Below are 6,000 nucleotides of genomic sequence, written 5' to 3'. Positions count from 1 at the left end.
ACTATAGTTAGAGTAGATGTTCAATCACATTCCAGCATGATTGTGATGAATTACGAAACGAGAGTTACCAATTTTGGTAGATTTGTTTCCCTTTTAGATTTTTCTCTTTTCGAAACTCAAAAAACTGCTGCGCTAAACGCGCCTCGAATCCATTGAACCAGAGGCTTAAAATAAGTACGGAAAATTGATTTGAGTTTTAGTATGCTTCAGTTGATTCTGAGATAGCTGGAGCAAATAAGTCCTTCATCCTGAAACTTCCTGTGTTATCAGCTACAGAGCAATAAAAAACACTAGAAAAGAAGGCAGGAAAACCAATTATTGGGACAACCTACAGGTGCTGAAGCAGGTGAAGATTCTTTTGGGAAACAATAACCAAACAAAATAGTAAGAAGGATCTAGGAAAGTCTAAAGCACTAGACCTGGAAGCTTACAAGGAAGAAATCGAAGATCTTTGGCAATTGAAGTCATCTAGAGTTTCTAAAAAGATGAAAGGGGGACTTTTGGGTCGCAATGTATATGGTACATCAATATCTATACATATATGTTTTTGTTGGGTCAAAAGGAGCAGGTTTTGATATCGATAATGAAGTAATTTTTCTCAATCTACATTTGGCATTGACTGTAATGATTAAACCAGTTTATTACATAAAGACATGATCTTTATGTTTGTTTTCTAGTCACTATTGTCATTAAATCATTTTCTTTTCAATATTTGAAAATTTTTCTATTTTTATGAGTGTACGTAAAGCTTAGGAAGTGGTTTGAAGCCCTGTTGGGTGCTCGATACTTTTGTGGTCGACGTTGAAAAGTTTCCACGCCAATATTTGTCGTTTGTTAACTAGCTCGTTAAATAATCCCGGATTGAATTACTACCAACTTATTAAGTAAATTCTATTATATCAATCACGTCATTCTGGTATGGATCAAATAACCGCTTTCGGTTTTTTTCTCTTTATTTTATTTTAAATATACGATTCGTTATATTTTTATATAAACAGTTGTCGGAGGTTGAATAGAAATTTTTATTAGTTTTAATTTTGAATTTGGATTTGCCTCTGTCTGTTGGTTGATTATCGGAATGACTACGCGATCGATCGATCTCATAATGAGCCAATTAAAGCCGTCAAACAGGCTCACCATATTCGTATAAACACGCAGAAAGAAAGATAAGCTACTTAAGTACATTATCTGATGAATATATACCGATTTCAATTAATGTGACAGTTACTATTCGTTTCATAATTCCGATAGTCGATGCCGACCAGATAAAGTGTTTTTTTTTCAAGAAAATCTGAAGATTCGAATGCTTTATTTTAGTGTAAACTTTTTTTCTTACTCCGTGCTGGAAATTAGATGGATTGAGCCAAAAAACATGAATTTAGACTTCTCAAGATTCAATAATGAAGCCTTAACTTCGAAATCTTTTATTTGGTGTCTCAATTCATTAAAAAATGGTAAAAAATGATATTTTCATGGGAAATCATAACATAACTTTTAAAAAACTCAAATTTCCAGCATTTATGAGGAGTTGGACATAAATGATTCAAATTTTTTCGTACTCTGTGCTGAAAATTAGATGGGTTGATTCAAAAAATATGAAACAAGACTTTTTAAGCTTCAATAATGAAGCCTTAACTCCGAATCTCTTCTATTTGGTGTCTCAATTCATTCAAAAATGGTGAAAAAATTATATTTTCATGGGAAATCATAACATAACTACTTAAAAAACTCAAATTTCCAGCATTTATGAGGAGTTGGACATAAATGATTCAAATTTTTTCGTACTCTGTGCTGAAAATTAGATGGGTTGATTCAAAAAATATGAAACAAGACTTTTTAAGCTTCAATAATGAAGCCTTAACTCCGAATCTCTTCTATTTGGTGTCTCAATTCATTCAAAAATGGTGAAAAAATTATATTTTCATGGGAAATCATAACATAATTACTTAAAAAACTCAAATTTCCAGCATTTATGAGGAGTTGGACATAAATGACTCCACTTTTTTCGTAGTCCGTGCTGAAAATTAGATGGGTTGATTCAAAAAATATGAAACAAGACTTTTTAAGGTTCAATAATGAAGCCTTAACTCCGAATCTCTTCTATTTGGTGTCTCAATTCATTAAAAAATGGTGAAAAAATTATATTTTCATGGGAAATCATAACATAACTACTTAAAAAACTCAAATTTCCAGCATTTATGAGGAGTTGGACATAAATGACTCCACTTTTTTCGTAGTCCGTGCTGAAAATTAGATGGGTTGATTCAAAAAATATGAAACAAGACTTTTTAAGGTTCAATAATGAAGCCTTAACTCCGAATCTCTTCTATTTGGTGTCTCAATTCATTAAAAAATGGTGACGAATTGATATCTTTCATGGGAAAGTATAACATAACTTTTAAAAAACTCAAATTTCCAGCATTTATGAGGAGTTGGACATATATGATTCTACTTTTTCCGTACTCCGTGCTGAAAATTAGATGGATTGAGCCAAAAAATATGAAACAAAACTTTTTAAGGTTCAATAACGAAGCCTTAACTTCAAATCTCTTCTATTTGGTGTCTTAATTCATTAAAAAATGGTGACGAATTGATATTTTTCATGGGAAATCATAACATATCTTTCCAAAAACTCAAATTTCCAGCATTTATGAGGAATTGGACATATATGATTCTACTTTTTTTGTACTCCGTGCTGGAAATTAGATGAATTGAGCCAAAAAATATGAAATAAAACTTCTTAAGGTTCAATAATGAAGCCTTAATTCGAATCACTTCTATTTGGTGTCTCAATTCATTAAAAAATGGTGAAAAAATCATATTTTTCATGGGAAATCATAACATAACTCTTTAAAAAACTCAAATTTCCAAAATTTATGAAGAGGTAGACGTATATTATTCGACATATCAAAGGTTTGTTAATTAGCTTAGTTTTGAATGATGATTCTTGGTCGTAGAGAAAATACAATTTGTTACTAGGTTGGAAAGAGTCTTTTCTTTTGTTACCAAAGGCTAGTTTTTACACCTTTTTGTCTCTATTACCAATTAACCGCTTAACTTAAAAAGGACGGAAATTTGAATGGTGATTGGCCTTTGGACCGGGTACTGTTATTTAAGGCGTCACTTCATGCTTTAAGCACCGAAATGCCGCTGGTACATGGAAGAGAAGAAACCGCAGATCATGATATTGATGAGTACCTAGTGCAAGGATCAAACACATAGATGAGACTTATAATTCGTCCAAGCGAAGATGCTTAACTACTTTTTTAAAGGATTTTTAGTAGATTTTTTAGTGTTTTACAAGACTTATAACCGTCCATCAACCTTTTTATGAACTAAAATAATAATTAAAACGTAAATTTTGATATTGACAGATTAGATTGTCAAAATTTTTGGAAAATTTGAGTTTATTTACACATATACAAAAAAAAACGTTTGATAGGGGTTGAAAAAATACGGATATTTTTGAGTAATATCGAAAATTATGAGGTTTTTTTAAAGAAAAACGTAAATAAATTTGTAGATTTCTTCGACGTATATTAAAAACGAATTTTGTTTTATTTAAGTGGATTTTACACTTGGACTAAGGGTCTGGCATCGTAGAGAAGCCGATGAGGTTATTGTAGCGTGAGACCCTAATGAACATCTGTCTAAAATTGATACAATAGAATAATTGGTCCGTGTGAAACTAACCATCATTAATCAATAACGATTTCCAAAAATTGACCAAAATTTAAATTAAATTACCCAGAAACTGCGCTCTTGCTTGGAATTTAGGGGTTAATGAAGTGTTAACGTGGTGAGAGGGTGTGATGTATTAGTTATGGTTCGACTATAATACGATGGATATATTGTAAATTGGTTATTGGGACGATAAAATTGATTTGGAAAACAAAAGGAAACTAAAGGTGAACTGTTTAGTTAATATTAAAAAGAAAATATTTGCAATTTATTCATTATAACCATTTTGAATATGCTGTTCTACCTAACACACATTTATAATACATTAATATCATTTACCCTCCTGATTTTTTTGAAACCAGATCATTTTTGTGTTAAAATTTATGCTCATTTGAAAAATGATTCCCATTATTATCAAAATTGATTTCCTCCTAGTCAAAATTTGTTTCCGAAATCTTCATCTATCAATAATTCGTCTATCCATAACATTTTTTTTAATCCACTCCGTTTTTGCATCAAAATTTACGTCCATTTAACAAACAATTTCGATTATTATCAAAAATAATTTTCTCCTAGTCAAAATTCGTTGCCAAAATCTACTTCTATCAATAATTTGTCAATCCATAACATTTTTTTTCATTCCACTCCATTTTTGCATCAAAATTGACGTTAATTTATGAAATAATTTCGATTATTATCAAAAATAGTTTCCTCCTAGTCAAAATTCGTTTCCAAAATCTTTTTCTATCAATAATTCGTCTATCCATAACATTTTTTTTCATTCCACTCCATTTTTGCATCAAAATTGACGTTAATTTATGAAATAATTTCGATTATTATCAAAAATAGTTTCCTCCTAGTCAAAATTCGTTTCCAAAATCTTTTTCTATCAATAATTCGTCTATCCATAACATTTTTTTTCATTCCACTCCATTTTTGCATCAAAATTGACGTTAATTTATGAAATAATTTCGATTATTATCAAAAATAGTTTCCTCCTAGTCAAAATTCGTTTCCAAAATCTTTTTCTATCAATAATTCGTCTATCCATAACATTTTTTTTCATTCCACTCCATTTTTGCATCAAAATTTACGTTCATTTATGAAATAATTTCGATTATTATCAAAAATAGTTTCCTCCTAGTCAAAATTCGTTTCCAAAATTTTCTTCTATCAATAATTCGTCTATCCATAACATTTTTTTTCATTCCACTCCATTTTTGCATCAAAATTTACGTTCATTTATGAAATAATTTCGATTATTATCAAAAATAGTTTCCTCCTAGTCAAAATTCGTTTCCAAAATCTTCTTCTATCAATAATTCGTCTATCCTTAACATTTTTTTTCATTCCACTCCATTTTTGCATCAAAATTGACGTTAATTTATGAAATAATTTCGATTATTATCAAAAATAGTTTCCTCCTAGTCAAAATTCGTTTCCAAAATCTTCTTCTATCAATAATTCGTCTATCCATAACATTTTTTTTCATTCCACTCCATTTTTGCATCAAAATTTACGTTCATTTATGAAATAATTTCGATTATTATCAAAAATAATTTCACCCTTATCAAAACTTATTTCTAAATCTTCTTCTTTTTGTTATCGCCCATGTTTGCAACCACATTCTTCAGCTGATCACCACCGTTGAAATTTTGACCACCACGGAAATATTTTAAATGTAAAAAGAGATGAAAATCACTAGGAACCAGATCCGAGCTATACGGATGATGATCAAATCCACAGGCAACAATCATTTCTATAATTCTTTTGTATATTATTTTCGGATATGAGACTGTCTCATAAAACGTTATTTTGGATTTTTCTTGAAACGCATAGAGCTGTATCTACGTTTCAAAAACATCAAGACACTAACCACATATCCGTTATTGCAATTATGAATCAAAATTTGAATTGCTACCTAGTCGCTAGACTTAGCCCCCATGGATTATTTTCTGTTCCCTTTCTGCTCGGTGGTCAAAGATTTTCCAAAAATGAAGATATGATGATTATTGACGATTCTCATTATAAAAAGGGTATTGAACTTATTGGACATCGCTGGAAAATGTCTTTAAACCAAAAGGAGATTACGTTGAGAAATAAATATATTTTCAGTTTTGTATAGTTAACATTTTGAGGTTATGGACGACCTCTAAACGTTGTAATTTGTAAACGATAATTTTTATTGAGAGAAAATTACAAAAATAAGCTAATACACCCCTGTTGAGCCTTTTATGGCTAAAATATCTGACTGGTCGGCGATAATGAGTAAAGTTTTTGATTACTCGACTCGATACAAATCTTAACGGGTAATACCGG

Source organism: Diorhabda carinulata, chromosome X, assembly GCF_026250575.1.
Source record: "Diorhabda carinulata isolate Delta chromosome X, icDioCari1.1, whole genome shotgun sequence".
Lineage (NCBI taxonomy): Eukaryota > Metazoa > Arthropoda > Insecta > Coleoptera > Chrysomelidae > Diorhabda > Diorhabda carinulata.
This window is presented reverse-complemented; position numbering follows the sequence as displayed.